The sequence below is a fragment of the Pelodiscus sinensis genome, chromosome 9, assembly GCF_049634645.1.
Source record: "Pelodiscus sinensis isolate JC-2024 chromosome 9, ASM4963464v1, whole genome shotgun sequence".
In the NCBI taxonomy this organism is placed as follows: Eukaryota; Metazoa; Chordata; order Testudines; family Trionychidae; genus Pelodiscus; species Pelodiscus sinensis.
In genome coordinates, this window is record NC_134719.1 from 44,922,557 (window position 1) to 44,939,884 (window position 17,328).

Genomic DNA, 17,328 nt, shown 5'->3' on the forward strand with positions numbered 1-17,328 from the left:
AACATGTAAAACTGTGGACATAGCATCAGTTCACTGCATTTATTAATGGAAATACCGATGGAGTGGATGAAATTGGTAAATGGCTCATTTTGTCAAACACTATATCACAAACTACTGGAAATCAGCATTCACATTGCATAAGCATTTACTTGGTCCCCTCACAAAATCTGGTCAACCAACCTTTACACAACAGTGAAAAATAAACAAAAAAGAGATTGTTTACCAGTAAAACATATTTATTTGTTCAGGGCAGGTAGACCTTTATAAGGCTTGTATTAATGGTTGAGATAATACCTCTTTCGTTTGGAAAGGAAGTTTGAATTCAATCACCAAGAGCTGCTAAATCCCAGAGATTTCTGAACTGAAATTCATAATAAATCAGACATCAGTATCTTTTCCAGATTCTACTAGCTTCAGAGCCAGGTATGCAATTACATAAGGTACAGAAAATGAAATCATGCCCCCCTTCCCATAATTAATATTCTCATCTCTAAGCAGAAGTGTTACTAATATCTCGCTTTCATTGTGGCTTTTCTGAACCCCAGAGGACCTAACACTGGCTTAATTAAGCTTGTGTTCTCTTTTATTTTAAAAAAGAAAACAAGCTTAAGGATCAAGCAGTCAAATACTGGAATGAGGCAAAGGGACAGGTTTTCCCCCAAATCTGACAAACTGTTTGGCATGTGTCTGACCTAGAGGTGTGCTGAGGTATTCAGAAATGATTCATACACTTGGCAAGCTATTCTGTCTTCTGGTTCATAAATGGTACCAAATGTGTTTAATCTGCATATCAGGCGTGGGATAGAAAAACCTGTATCAGAGTAGCTGGAGATGCCTCAGGTCAGAACTGGATTGGCAGAAGAATGGTGTGGGGAAAGTTACACATTGCCTGCTCCCAACATGATTCCAGCTACTGATATTAGCAGAGCAGGGTGAAGCAGACAATTTATACAGTGAACGTAGGCCTCCCTCCCCCCCTTTTTAAAAAAGAGATTGTCCACTGACAAATCATGATTTATGAAATGTAGTGTGTTTGGTCAAAGTTATCTGATTAATGTTTTATGGAAACATCTCTGGTCTTACGGATTGCTGGCAAACCTCTCATTGATGGGAATGTTCCAAGTTCAGAATCAAACTCTCAGACTGCTTGGACACACAGTCCACATTTTATGTTTCTGTTTCCTGTTTGGATGCATTAACTTTTAGATTCAGACCAGGTTAATACTCTTGATCATAAAATTTGTTATTTGCGTTCCATGGAAATTCACTGTTTCAGCAAACAGTCCTATCAATGAATATACTTATTAATTATTTGTTTTACAATAGAGTCTAGAGGTCCGAGCTGCATAGTGTTAGTCACTGTGCAAATATATAATAAGATATGGATCCAAAATGAAATCAAGGAACTTGATTTTCCCTTCAGGTTCAGGACGTGATTATACCAAGAGTAACTTCAATGAAGTTAAACTGTTGAAAGTGAGGAAAATCAGACTCATATAAACAAAAAAGCGAATCGGAAAATATCAAAGCAAAATTCTGAGTGTAGCCACTACTTTATGCTGCTCTGACCCATATTTACCTAAAACCTACCACAATTGCAACAATATTATGGACAGCAAAATGTTTGACCTTCAGCTAACAATTTAGGGACTGATTGTTCTCTTTAATTACAGCATCTATAGACAATTTCCTATTTTGTTTCATATAGGCAGCTTATAATTTCTTTATTCTATTTAGACAAAAGCAGAATATCCACTTGGGGTCTCAGCCTGATCTCAGATGTATGGTCATTTATTGTCATAGATCTTGGAAGATTTGAAGTGGTGCTTGTGTATCAGTTGTGAAACAGGAATTGACTTGTCATTCATAATGCATTAAGGGGAATACTGGTATTTTCCTTTGGCTCCTTTTTAGTCTTGGGTTTCTAGTATTCAATGCTTAATATTAATTTGCTCATCATGAATCCCTCCTACATTGCCATATACAACTGCACATTCTAAATGCTATGGCAGAATATGCACGCATCAAAAAGCAGAGATAGAAGGGCCATGGTAAATCTGAGATGTGTTATTTGTTAAGGGCAATGTATAAAGTTCGTATATGTTTACGTTATACTAAATTCTGCCCTGCAACAGAAGCCAAAAAATCCAAGTGCCATGATAAACAGTGGATCAGTATCTTTGCTTCTATGAAGCAGTTTGGCCAAAGAATCCTAATATAAAAATAAGACCAAGAACTCATCACGACTGTACCACCACCTTTCATTGAAGATATCTGCCATCCCAACTTTAGGATGGTCTGTAACTATTGGCATGCTCTCTCTCTGTGCCAATCTCAAGTTTAATGCAGCTGAGATGGTCTAGCAAAGGTAGCTTTAGGCCACCTTTGTGCTTCTCCTGATTTTTGGCACATCTGTATGCAAGTGAATCGCCTCTGAGTGCAAGCTAGTGGGGCCACAGGGCAGATCCACTAACATTTAAGGAAAGCTTTAGTTTGAGAATGGGTGTGTAACATGGCCAGGTACACATTGCCTGGGTGCTCGGTTCTTTTAGATGAAGCCCCATTGAATACCAAGTCAAAAATCAAGGTTTGTATTAAAATCTTCCACAGGATTGTTCCAAGTTAGGATAGACAACCCCTGTGTGACCATGACCTCCTGAAACAGGTATGTTCTGTTAGAGCAATTAAACAACCTGAGAAGCAAAGCTTAAGTGATCAGGAAACAGATGTTTTAGCGACCAGCCCACTAAACTTGAGCTTGCCCTGGGAGCAGGGCTGGATTAAGCTCTTCAGGCTCTAGGCTCTCTCATAATGGTAGACTCTTAAATTAGACTATATAGAAATATCTACGGGAGAAATTCCCTATCACATCCACTGCCTATGTGCTGGTCCATAACTAAAAGTTTCCTGATTTCACAATCCTGCTCCCGTTGCCATTCACCAGTCGCCGTAGGGTTTAGGCTTAGAAGAGTAGTGTGCATAGGAAGACGCTTGTGCATGACTTCTTTTAACGTGGGAGCACTGCAGCCACCACATGATCCTTGATGGATAGAAGCAGGGGCAGATGACGATTTTGCGGGGTCCCGGGCAGCACAATTTTGCGGGGCCCCCCCTTTGGCACGGCGCATGCGCGGGGCTTCTTGAAGCGTGGGGCCCGGGGCGGCCGCCCCGCTCGCCCTGCCCTACGGCGACTGATGAATGGCGACGGGAGCAGGATTGTGATAGAAGGCCCAGATCCGTGGCATGGAATCCACGACGATTGGGTGTCTTCTGTCTGCTGCAGCCTTCATCCATCTTCACAGCCATTGTAGCATTCCCCCTGCTATTCTCTTCCTGTTCTGCCATTGAGGAATTTTAGGATCATTCTCCCTCTGGTCCCTCCCCCCCTTGACCTTGCTGCCATGGGTGTCACTGCCAGGAGTACAAGCCCCCCTACAGCATTGCTCAGGTTCATTGGAACTTGCAAGCCCACTCACCACAACAAGGCAACCTATCACCTATATATCTAATATCACCCACTTTAATTTTCACTCCTGAAAGTGGCTCACTGTGTGAGAAATTCATGTTACTTCATTCTAAAATAACAGCCATTGTGTTGTATACTGCCATTATACTTAGGATTCATCAGCTAGTTAATCAGCTGATAAGGAGAAAAGTAAGGTAATGTTGTTGCCGCTACGACTGTAAAATCCACAAAGCAATGCATTGCACTGTAGAGCTGATAACTTGGCAACATTGTGTCTTAAGATTATTCAACATCATTTATGAAATAACAGTGCATTGGCTGCTGATGGCCATACATTTCCACCAGAAATAGTGTTTAGTAGTAGCCCAAGGTTTCTGAAACACAACTGTGAAATGCAAACAGTATAGTAATATGCAGAGTTCCCTCTACCATTTTCTGTCCTTGGGCAGGTTGAATTTTGGGATTTTGTAGTCACTCTTTGCAGTCTTCTCAGCTTCATCTGAGAGATGCTCTAAATTAATAAATAACATAAAGCAGACTATCTATGTTGTACAATGTGTACCAGAAACAAGAGGATCAGCAAGGAGCGATGCCACCAGAGCACTTTATATGAAGAATTGTGAAATTCATCACATTTTGATAGACATAGCTAAAAGTGATCAACAATCACCAGCAACTGTCCATGAGGCAAAGTCACGGATTAAGAAGCTGGATCAGTTCTGGACAGTTTTTTTGTGTGTCATTTGGAATGACATACTACAAAAGACTAATTTTGTGAATAGAGCTCTAAAGGAGCCTGGCATTGAATTGTGCACTGTCATGAATTTATATGATGGTCTTTTAGCACACTTTTGTGATACCCATAATAAATTTCATGTGTTTGAGGCAACTGCAAAACACCTTATGCCGTCTGATTACGAGACCGCACAATGCAAACGACAGAGAAAGCAATTTTTGATGAAATTTGTATGGATAATACTGTCTCAGATTTGAGTGCCAAGGACAAATTTCATACACAGTGCTTCTATCCTATCATAGATAAACTTATTGTTGAGATAGATTGATGATGAGCAGCAAATGTCATTGAATGAAAAGCTGAAGTCGGCTCCACAGCAGTGTTTCTCAAAGAGGTCTCTCACGGGAAGCCACAGGAAGTGGTGGCCTGGCCCACCCTCAGCTACAAATGGCAAACCGAAGCAGCCTATGGCCATGGTGCTGGTAAAAACTGGAGTGGCCGGTTCGCAGGTTTTAGGGTTTTCGAAGTGGTTTCACTGACCACTTTGAGAAACACTAAAAGGATATTAGTAGATATCTATCCATCAGTTCTCAAACATGCATTTACAGATGAATTTCTATTGTTCTCACATAGGTATGTGGAGAAGAAATCTGTGGCAGCAATGATCAATGCACAAATAGCAGACAAGTCCATGACAAGTTTTCCAAATGTCAACTTTGCTTTCGGAATGTATCTCACCGTCTCAGGAATAAACTGGGAAGGGGAGTGCTCTTTTTCAAAGTTAAAAAGCAAAAGAGTTCGAGTATATCAGCCATTTTTAAAAGAGCATGTTTACACCTTAAATACACTTTCCTTCTCCCTCCCTCTCCCTTTGAGATTTTCTCATCTATTCTGGAAGAGTAGTTGCTAGAGCAATATGACGGGGTACTACCCTCTTCTAACACACACATCAGGAGATTAGTGCCAGAAAACAGACCAGACTCTTACAAGCATCTTTGCATCACACTTATTTCACCTTCCTCTCATCTCTTTACCATCCTTTCTGTTCCCTTTCCCTCTTCTGATTTTTATTGTGTTTCTTCTTTAGCATTTTGCAGCTATGTTGTTTGGGCTCTTAAACCTATGATTAATTACATCCCCAATTTGCCCCAAGTGCCAGTGTCTGCTGCTATTGACCATGAACATTGACTCTGACTCTTGTGGCCTGGGAATTAATTCTTCACTTGGACCAAGTGGCTTAGTTGGCATGCAGGTTCTAATATTTGTATCAGGAGATTTAATAGCTGAATTAGAGATTTGCCCAAGCTGTCAAGCCTGGATCTAGATCAACGCTTGCCCAGAATTCAAGGATTAAGATGGATGGATGGGAAGGTTTGGTTTGGCTAGTTACAGAGTTAGTGGAGAAGCCCCAAAGTCTGGATCTAAATCGGGGTGTAAAGCCAGGAATTAGAGTTAGCATGAATCCCAGCAATGACACTGTAACATTTTTTTACAATGGGGTGCTGAAAGTCAGTGGTCCTCACTCCCCCTTAGTCCTGCCATCTCATTCCTCCCAGAGTTGGGGCCAAGAGAAGGGCTGTGGCTCTGAGTAGGTGGATGGGAAATATGGACAGGGCTAAGGGGGTAAAGGCAGGGACCCCATGTGCAGGGTGGGAGCAAAGCTCCCAGAGCGGGGCCAGTGGTGGCTGGACCCTCCATGCAGACTCCAGGTGCAGGTCTGTGAAGAGAACCCTGGGCATGGGGCTGGCAGCTGCCAGGAGCTGAGGCCCAGATGTGGAGCTGGCAGCAGCTGGGACCCTTTGTGCAGAGCTCCAGGAATGGGTCAGAATGCCCAGGGCCGGGAGCAGAGTCCCAGGTGCAGGTCTTAAAGCTGAGAGTGCAATGGCAGGGTCAGGACCCTGGGCAAGGGGTGGCAGATGGGACCCACACAACAACTGTGAGCACTGCAGCACCCACTGTACTCCCACTAGTTTCCATGCCTGTGGATCCAGGATTAATTCCAACTCACCTGTAGGTCACACGTACCTAGTTTTTATAATCCACAGAGCATTTTAAACAAACTTGGCTGTCTTTAGGGGCATTATGCTTGAGTTATACTAGCATAACTACATCCAGACATAGGCCTAGAGACTTTTACTTCACCCTCTACCTAACAACTAAGAACCAGTTCAGGAGAACTTAAGAACCTATAGCAGAGGCAGCATCTGCAGTCAAAGAATGGATGTGTGCTTTTGAAATGTGGAAATACCAGCAGGGAATAATGCAGCAGGAGCAAAAATTCAGATATTTCTTAGCTAGCACAGCATCTTTGACATGCATTTCTAAGTAAGAAAGGCTTCACTACATTAGCAAACAAGGTGTCCTCCTGTTATTTAGTTTAGTAATATAGATTGACAGGAAACAAGTAATAGAGAACAGTGTTGTCACTGTGGTTAACATTACTTCCTTGATTAATTTTATGTAGGAAGAAATAAGCAAAGAAATCTATTTGACAGGTGTTTACTTCCCAAGCAATTTTTTGTAGTTTTCCAGGTTGTAGTTGGAAAAATAGTGTGCAGACATTTGAGAAAGTCTTATTTATTTACAGCATTCAAAGTTAGTATAGGTAGAAAGTGTATACAAAAACTAAATTTAGATTTTGTAGTCTCCATATATAATGCTGTGCATCCAGGAACATGGCTGTATATGTAGTGATGGGATATGGAAGACTATTGACTTGCAAATATTGAATCCCAATAAACTTTGAGACTTACCCACAATCAACTTGCAAAAAGTAACTGTACTTGTTGGGCTCATAAGTAATTAAAGTATCACACAGAAATAAATGCCCTGGAAACTCTGATAAGTTTTTGTTATTAAAACTGAAAGATCTGATGGGATACATTCATATGCACCTTATGAAATCTTCTGTGTTTATTTCATTCAGAGTAGGAAAGAATTGAATTAAAATCATGATTGGCTTTTGATGCAACCAGATGAAACAGTTAAAATGGATGTTTCCTTGATCAGTTAAATAGACTCAATATCCATTTCTAAGCCCAGAATTAGAGAAGTCTCTGCAAACTCCAAGATAACAATAACACAAACATCTAAATGACAGAAACGTACAGCTCAGTTCCTTTTGGTTAGCTATTGACTCAGATTCCTGGATTTGTCAGCAACATGAAAGCATATTTGACTTGCAAACTGCTGTTTTCACAAATTACACAAATATAAAGGAAAAATATTGTGGGTGCAAATACTTGGATGAAAAATTACCACAATATCTTGTATCTATACAAAATGAAGGCCACAGAAATATTGGATATGAACCCCAGGGCTGATCTGATTGTAAAGACACCAAACAACTTGCAGTATTTATAGTACTTATCTCACTTTTTTTAGGGGAGTAAGTCAGAGGGAAAGCAGCATCTGATAGGAGACACCAGAATGTATACATTTGTGCATGTGTGTATGCATTCCCATAGATATCCTGCAAAATACCTAATAGCCCATGGATGAATTTATCTTACCGAGATTGGTGCATTTTAATCCCTTCCCAGAAATACTCTCTGAAATACAATGTTTTTATGGGCTGATACGTCTTCAGCTACTCAGTATGATGTACTTGTGTCATTTCCTCTAGTATTTTCTTCTGGCTGGTATTTAGTGATGGGAAGCAATGTTGTACTGACAGTTCCTTTGAGTATAAAGGAAAGTGCCAAAATACACAGTCTTCTACATCTGGCACCTCTGCATTCACTGGAAGATAGTTATTTCTAAAGGCAACACCCTCTCTCCATTAAAAAACAGCACACTATAGCCTCATCATCATGCGGAAAAAACTTTCAAAATAAAATTCTTTTAGGAGGAGAAAGAGTTTAGAGTGATAGATATACCTAATTCTAGGTGCCTCTGGTATGTGCATGCTGAATTAGCACACACCAGTGCTTACTTTTTCAAATAAAAACTGCTACCCAGCCATTTGTATTCAGAACATAAATTGATGCTAACTGCATGACTGACATCTAGTGGATATTTGCCAGTGTTGCTGTTTACAATTATAGGCCCTCTTTCGCCCCCCTGTCCTGGAGCACACACAAAATCATAGGAGGATACCAAGGCTACGTCTACACTGGCCCCTTTTCCGGAAGGGGCATGTTAATTCCAGCGATCGTAATAGGGAAATCCGCGGGGGATTTAAATATCCCCCGCGGCATTTAAATAAAAATGTCCGCCGCTTTTTTCCGGCTTTTAGAAAAGCCGGAAAAGAGCGTCTACACTGGCCCCGATCCTCCGGAAAAGCACCTCGGGTGAGTACTTCAAAGTAGGAATAAGATCCTCTGGAAAAGGGCGCTTTTTCCAGAGGATCGGGGCCATTGTAGATGCTCTTTTCCGGCTTTTCTAAAAGCCGGAAAAAAGCGGCGGACATTTTTATTTAAATGCCGCGGGGGATATTTAAATCCCCCGTGGATTTCCCTATTACGATCGCTGGAATTAACATGCCCCTTCCGGAAAAGGGGCCAGTGTAGACGTAGCCCAAGAGTATGAGCTGGATAGTCTGATCAAATTGGAAAGATTACTTCTTTAATACAAATAATAAAAGGACATTAAGGAGTGGACTGTGCCTGGTTGGGAAACAGCATTCCACCCCCTGCACCCAGACCATTGGATCTTTTCAGGGGCAGAGCTGATATTAAAGATGGTGAACACAGAAGTATGGAAAACTGCTATCGTAGTCACTGAAGTGCTGCTTTAGGTGATTCCTGGTTGTGTTTCATTCTCAGCAGCTATCAATGGAATTGTTATGGCATGTGATCTTGTTAGGAACAGGAGTCCCTGCAGTAGCATTGTACTTGGCCCCTCTACAATGGCCCGCAGAGCAGGTTTGAATGCTGACTTTACTCTGCATGGTAGAGGGCGGCTTCCAAAGGCATGGTACTCACCCGAGGCAGAAAGTTCTGATGCATACTGTGGGGTGATACAGCTCTTCAGTGCCCACAATGAAGAGCTGTGGCTTTCATGTCACACATTAGCCCAAATCTGACATCTTGCAGTATTTAGTTCCAGGAATGGAAAAGTACATTGTGCAAAGTGATTGCATTCTCATCATATACCATAAGACAATTTAAAGTGAGAACATAATACTTACATTTAATAGCAGATGTAAAGTCAGCTAACATTTTTGTTTTGTTTATGCAGTGCTTAGAAAGAACTACTTTAGAATAAGTCATGCATAACAGGACTTTAGAATTAAATTTTCCTATTGAAAAGTGTACTATACTAGTTGACTGGTCTTTTTTCCATTATGCCACTGAAGTACAAGACACTTCACAAGGGCCTGATGTGAAACTCCCATTGGCTTCCGTCCCATTGGCTCAGTCTGCCAAACATATACACTTCTAACTAACTTATTCCCACACTTAACATAGGATGATCAGGCCCCAACTTTAATAAGACATGTTTAAGAGTACTTTTACCTGCCTTTGAATTTCAACAAAATATTCCATATCCCTACTTATAATATTTAAAGGTCATGTTATTTACCAACACAAGAGAGCACTGAAATGCTAAGTACTCTATTTTACTTTAGCATGCCTTTGTGTCTATTTGATATATATTGTGAAGTCCTGAAAGTGAGGATGAAAACATGCATTTATGAAGATGGGTTCTTGTAACTTCACAAAAGTCAGTCTTTTCAAATTAAGAAATAATACTAAGTAGGGTGAAACAAAAAGTATTGTAGCAACAATCTACTTCTCAACAGATAGCAATAAAAAGTGTTCTGACATGCAGTCTTGTAGAAACTTCACAAGTTTCCTAATATAAGTTTTCAGCCAAAGGAATGACATTTCCCCCACATGAAAATTTCAAGAAGAGATATAAGTACATCAGGGATACAAGGGCATTCTGTCAATGATAGCAATCTGCAGAATAGCTCTGTAAATTGCATGTACAGAACATTCATAATAAAAACCTTTATCACTGGGGACTGAAGGTTTAACCTGTATTCACAAGAATGGTCAGATGAAAGAGTACTTAAAAGGGACAGTTAGGTTCTAACATTCTTGCTTGGCTAGTTAGGGCTGTTCTGTGGTTCCCTCTACTTTTTCTCCAGCCTTGGTTCTATGAGGGCTGATCTGGAGGTCTGGCCAGATTCAGAGTTAGCAGGATCAGCAGTGTCTGGCGTTGATGTGGGTGAGCCATTACATTTGCACAGAGTCCTACTGAAATGAACAGGGTTTTGCACATTTGGCTGCTGGATCAATCCCCCAAGATCCCAGCTCAACAAAGCACCTAAGTGCTTGCTTAACTTTAAGGAAGCGTTGAAGTCCATCCATAGTCAGCATGGAAGCTTAAAGCTAAGTGCATGTTTAAGTTCCATTGATCTTAATCCCTCTGCTGGATCGGGGCTGCCATCATTCTGTGCTACTCCTGCCAATGGTTTTAACAGTCATTTCATTTCAGAATGGAATAAATCTGTAAGTGGTTTAAAGGTTCAGAGTTTGGGTTTGGTTTTGGAAAACATCCCAGTGTGGGTTACTTAAGGTTGGAAGTGATTGGTGGACTAGACTCTCTAGATATTTCTGTTATTTCATCTCTTGGCTGGAGATAGGGAAGCTCACAAAAACGAACAATGCTGAAAAATAATTCCAAATGCCTATATACCTGAGGGGCAGCAGTACTCAGGTTCAGTTCGAGTTTGGCACGTTCTCAGGTCAGTTCTCATTGTAGCCAAACTAGTTCGCCCATCCCTGGGTAGATTTGAAATGTTCATTGTACTTTTCGTTGAAATACATAAACGGCATTAATAGCCTTCTCTGAACTCAGGTATCTGACGTATTCCCATTTATTAGGAGTGTGCAGCAATATAAGTAACTTCTTGGTTCATGGCTCATTAATTATATTCAGATTTCCACAGCAGCGTCCTTGCAAATTAATCCATGGCATCATTTTCTGCACTTGTCAGTGATGGTAGGAAACTGGAAGAGAAAGTGAGGATATAATGATGCCAGTGGCTTTCTTCTGTGGTCCCTACTGTTATGGCTTGGAGGTGGAAAGAAATGCACTAGAAAGGGTGATAAGCAGCCATCAGTTTTTGATCAGAACCAAATTCTGTAGGAAAGTAAAATTCCATGATTGTTTTCACAGTCAAACTGCAACTGCTATAGCAGGGGTAGGGAACCTTTTTTTGGATTGGGGGTCGCTGACCCACACAAGTGAGAAGCAAAAGAAAGAAAACCAACCCCGCTGAGAATAATAAAGAAACTTCCCACATTCCCTTCATATGCCAGAGCCGGGGGAAGAGGGGGAGTGGGAGTGGGCAGGATAGTATATTTTCTGTACTCCAGCCCCACAGGAGGATGGTAGGGGAGGGGCAGAGGGACTGAAGCACTAACACTAGCTCTCCAATGCTATGGGGGAGCTCCGAGGCCGTTGCCTTGGAGCCTCTTGTTGGAATATGGACTAGTCCCTCTTGTTCTGTGTCTGTGGCCTCAATAGTTTACTCTCCCAGGGGTTGTAATACATTGTTCTAATTATGAGTGTAGGGTTTGGTGTGGAGGTGGCAAGGTGCTAGTTAGTGGCCTGTGATATTCAGGAGGTCAGACTAGATGATCTGGTGGTTCCTTCTGCCCTTACACACTATGGGTATTGTCTACACTGCAAGCTTATTTCAGAAAAAGCAATTCTGGACGATATCTTCTGGAATAGATTATTTTGAAATAGAGCATCCACGCTACAAAGAAGCCTCAAAATTAGTCCAAAGCAGGCTCTCCTAATGTGGACACACTATCTTGATTTAGAGCCCCAGGAGACACTGGGGAGGAATAACGTTAGAATGGCCCTGGTGAGGAGCTATTTCAACATAGCAGCAGTGGATGAGGCATTATTCCAATGTCAGAAAAAACCCTCTGTGGACGCTAATATTGTTTTTCCGGAATAACGGCTGATATTCTGGGAAAACGATGCAGTGTACACGTTCCCTATGATTCTATATGCACTATGCAGTCTAGGGCACTGGGGAAATCGTTGCAGGTAAGACCCATTTTATTACGTTAACAGCAGCAAATGGTGCAGAGCATCGGAAGAGGATGCATTTATTTTATACTGATTTTATAATATTTTTCAAACTTTGAATAGAGCAGTACTCCCTGGTGTTACTTTATAACTGTATGTCCAGTATTGCCTCCTCTCCTGGTATTTTCAGAATAATATCAGATCTCAAGGCCCTGGGACATTTATAGGTCTTGAAATCAGTTTTGATTTAACAGATTCCATTGTATTATGGCATTGCCTTGTGACTTGATGAGGTTTACACACAGTCTGGGTATGTCTACACTACCACCCTAGTTCGAACTAGGGTGGTTAATGTAGGCAACCGAAGTTGTAAATGAAGCCCGGGGTTTAAATATCCTGGGCTTCATTTGCATCTTGCCGGGCGCCGCCATTTTTAAAGCCCCGGTAGTTCGGACTCCATGGAACAAGGTGTACTGGTAGTTCAGATTAGAGAGCCTAATCCGAACTACCTACTCTGTGCCACGTGTAGCCACGAGCACAGAGTCCAAACTACTGGGGCTTTAAAATAGAAATAGAGCATCCACACTACAGGGAAACGTCAGAATTAGTCTGAGGCAGGCTTCCCTAATGTGGATGCTCTATATCAGTGTAGAGCACCAGGAGGCACTGGGGAGGAATAACTTTAGAATGGCTATTTCGACATAACAGCAGTGGAACATAAACACACACTCTCTTCCAAAAGAGCTTTTTCGGAAGAGGCACTATTTGTCATGGAATGAGGTTTACCAACATTGGAAAAAGCCCTCTGTTATTTCAATTTTCTTTCAAAATAATGCAGTTGTTGGGTGGACACCAATATTGTTTTTCTGGAATAATGGCCGTTATTCTGGAAAAATGGTGCAATGTACACAGACCTTATGATTCTATATGTACTATGCAGTCTAGGGCACTAGGGAAACTGTTGCATGTAAGACCCATTGTAGTATTATTTTTCTGGAATAACAGCCATTATTTCAGAATAATGGTGCAGTGGGGAGACACTCTCACACCCAAGAAAAAAGCATGTCCTGGTCTGCTCCCATGCTGGTTCATTGGAGTCAGATGGTAAGGGGAAAAGGAAGATGCTCCTTGCATCCTCTTGCCTATCTACCCCTCCTTACAAAGATTTAAAAATGGTTAAACCATTATTCAACAGAATGGAAACAAGGTCCAGACTTGCCCATTGGGTTCTTGTGGCCTCAGTGAAGAGACTACGAAGATGAGCATTGCCTGTGATAGGATTAGCAATGCCAACTGCCATCAAAAGCTTCTTAAAAATACCTTTCACCGCCTACTCAACTGGTTTTTAGCATTTCTACTGATGAACTGCAGTTCAACTTCTGCCCTGGTGTTGCAGCACATGTGGTAGTGACATCACCCAGCATTCCACACAGGAGACAGTCATCTATCATAATCGCTGACACACACATCCAGAAGTTTTCCAGTAAATACAACTGGAATACTCATAATTCTGAGCTGTGCTTTTCTGGGTTTAAATCATGTCTTAAAGTTACTTTAATGAAGGTTTGAGGATGAATACACACATACTTTATTAAGGAATGTTTAAAAATATACATTTATATGGTGTCAAAAGTGGGACTACTTTGCTGTCCAGTTATAGCTACATAAAATTAAAGATTCAGAATATACCTTCCTTCCCACAACAAAAAAGCCCAGCAACAACCTGTCACTGAAAAATGCAACAACAGGCATGCTTTTACTGGCAAAATATTGTTCTCTTTAATCCAGCATCACCTTATTTAAAAAGGACTGTATTGCTTAAGAAGATCTATCCTGTATTACTTTGAACTAAAAGGAACACACGCTGTCATATTGGGCTAGGTTCCACAGAAATAGCTACTCTACTTAACACATGTTGTATTGTATATGTACATACTGAATATGTTGTAATGTTCTGTACAGTATATGTTGGAACATTATACTTTATTGGTTACCGTAAAAGGCCTGAACGAACTTGATTTTGATCAAGTTTTATACATGGCTAATCACTTTATTCACATATCTGAACATCATGATCAGACTTAGGCTGTGTCCAGACTCAAGGGTTTTTTCGAAAAAAGTAGCCTTTTTCCGAAAAAACTTCACTTGCATCTAGACTACAGCCGCGTTCTTTCGAAATTAAATCGAAAGAATGCGGCTTTTCTTTCGACAGCGGTAAGCCTAATTTTGCAAGGAAGAACGCCTTTTTTCGAAAGTGCTCTTTTGAAAAAAGGCGTTCTTGAATGCAAACAGGGCGTTTTCGAAAGAGAGCATCCAGACTGCCTGGGTGCTTTCTTTCGAAAAAGCGGCTTGATTTTTCGAATGTACTGGTTGCAGTCTAGACGCTCTTTTTTGAAAGATGCTTTTTCGAAAGATACTTTCGAAAAAGCCTCTTTCGAAAGAGGCTTGCAGTCTAGACGTAACCTTAAAGTTTTCACTACATTTTCTACAATAGTGACCACATCTGTGGATGATTATGTTTATATTATTCCCTACCAAATTTTGAATCCTAGCCCTGATTTAGACTTAAACCTGAATTGAACAAAAACTAGAGCCAAACACTGCATTTGTAACTATATAGTAGAGATCCTTGTTGAAAGGAATATATGAAGGAGGGAGGGGGACGATAAGGGTGCTTTGCAGAGCTATCCGAAAGTCAAGTGCAAGCTGAAGCAGTTTTAAGTCATGCTGTCCATTCTTGCTCAGCTGCAGTGAGGGTAGATTAGGGATAAATTATGCGGAGGGCAAGAGTCTTGTTTTCTATAACTCCACCCCTTTTTGGCACTCTGCCTTACCCTCACTCTATGGAGTTGGCTCGTGTCTTAATGGCAGAACTTAGGCAGCTGGCAATTTTATATGTCTGAGAGGGATGATTTACACAGTGCTGTTGTGTCAGTTATTCAGAAACTTCAGATACGGTATGTGGTTTGTTTCCAGGAACACAAACACTGGCTTATACGTTGCGAATGGCTTTGGAGACTGGCATGGCAACTAGCGTGATTTTAAACACTTTAAATTAGAAATTATATTTCAGGCCTTTTACATTACAATACGTTACTAGTGCTGTACCTTCCAAACACACACAAATGCTTATTTTAATGCAAAAACACAATTCATAGTTTGGCTTTGGTAAAACTAGTTCACAAGTCTGTTCTGAAAAATGAACAGAAATGAGATAATTACCAAAATCTAGCTGATTTTCTTCAGTGTCCAGAGTCATAAACATGACTTGTTAATTTCATATTGCCCATAAGAGAGACAATGTGAATGTTTGCAGAGTTTATAGGATATCAGTTACAAATGTGATTATACCAACCATTCCTCAAGACTGACACCGGTTTCAAATTAGAAACTGACAGGCCTCACCTGCTCCTGAGTTCACCCACAGGTCATCTTCTTGTCACTTCGCCAATCCACCCATTAAAATGACATCTGTGTTCATAAAGAGACTGAGAGGGACTGTAAGTTGTTAGAATTGTTGAGGAATAAGAATAAGGTGTCATCTTCTCAGATAATGGAGTGTTCAACTTTGGCCTTTCATATGGCTAGATGTTTGTAACACCTGACTGTGTTTCCAAAGACAAGAATAGATAGATCTGAGAGGTCACCAGTTGTTCTTCATACGATCTATGGATGCTATGTTTTCAACTACGCCACAAAACTGACATCAACACTTATAGTAAAGAGCTAGTCAACTGATTGTACTTTTCTGCATATAGTCGTCCCTTAAATTAAATAATTCCATTACGTAGGACACTGTAGCACATGTAGCTTTTTAAGCCAACAATCACAGGGATGTAAAAGGTAAAAATAGCTGGATAAATTGCTGAACTTCTATATTGATCTAACTGCATGATATTCATGGAAAATAAACAAAGTATAAGCTAGTTCTACACTGAACTACTTTGTTTCCTGAAATGTGATTTTAATCATGTAAATTCATCCATTTCAGTCTGATTTACTGAGTCCATTTACAAATGAGATAAATCCCTAGATCCAAATACCTTTGAAATATGCAAATCTGAACTTCGTGACTGGTTCTTATCTCTGTGCCTGGTCAAAACAGATCCATACTTCTCCAAACTTTGAATATAGATTAAAATGGCATGGGGATGCATTTCTAGTCCATATGTCTATGGAAAGTCACGATCACCATATTTCATGTGTTACACAGAACATATTGACATTACTCTTCACTAAGGCTTCCGGTCAGCAAGAACTTAAGCTAATGTATACATTTGAGCCTGTGCAGATTCACATTGAAGTGAATGAGACTAATTATGTACATAGAATTAGGCTGACTATTTTGTGGAAGCAGGGCCTAAAATAACAGGAGGATTTTCTCTTTCTTTAGTATATGGAAAGTAATTCCCGTTTTTCTGACTCTGCTGATTTGATTATAAAAGCTGTGAAATAAGAGTGCATTTATAATTAAGGTTCTTGCTATCATGCTCCATGACCTAGATTTCTCTTTCTGCTCCAGGATATATTATACAATTGTCATTTCATCTATACTAAAGACACTTAAGGACAGATTCTTCATTGTGGTTATGCTGATCCATAGCTGCCCTTTAATATGAAGGAAAGCACTTTATAAGAGAGCACACTAAACAAAATGCTTTTTATAAAATCTCTTGTGGGTCACATGGAAGATGATTACTTTTTGCTAGTCTCTTTAAAAAGTGATTGGTACAAAAAAGAAAAACCCTAAAGCTGATTTACAGCAGCCACCACAATTTTTTTTAATGATTTGGATATTGATCACTTTTAATCTTCTACTCAGAACAACCGGGAGATCTATTATAGTTTGAGCCAGCCATGAAAAGCAGGCCTGTTCTTTAACCTGCCCCAATTCACTTGGACGTATTTTATATCTCCAGGGATTCAGCCACAAAGTCCATTAGAGCATCGGAGGCAGTCAGGTCAAATCAATTGTCCATACTGCAGACAAGGTAACTATCATTTACTGTAATTCTCCCCCATCGTGGTAGAGGAGAGGAAAGGTTAAAAGCTATATTACCATGAGGCTGTCTCATCTATCTTTCAGTGTATTGGTAGTATCTAAATATCATACATTTAGTTCTTTAAG

At 40.5% G+C, this 17,328-nt stretch overlaps 1 long non-coding RNA gene across 1 annotated transcript in view; it reads right to left on the minus strand.

Moving 5' to 3' along the window:
• Window positions 1-10,966: 10,966 nt before the first annotated feature.
• Window positions 10,967-17,328, minus strand: part of LOC112547798 (uncharacterized) — a 49,854-nt gene continuing 43,492 nt past the window's right edge. Inside the window, exon 4 of the long non-coding RNA XR_012906123.1 lies at window positions 10,967-11,164. This is a non-coding gene — a long non-coding RNA (uncharacterized LOC112547798). The remainder of the gene's footprint in view (window positions 11,165-17,328) is intronic.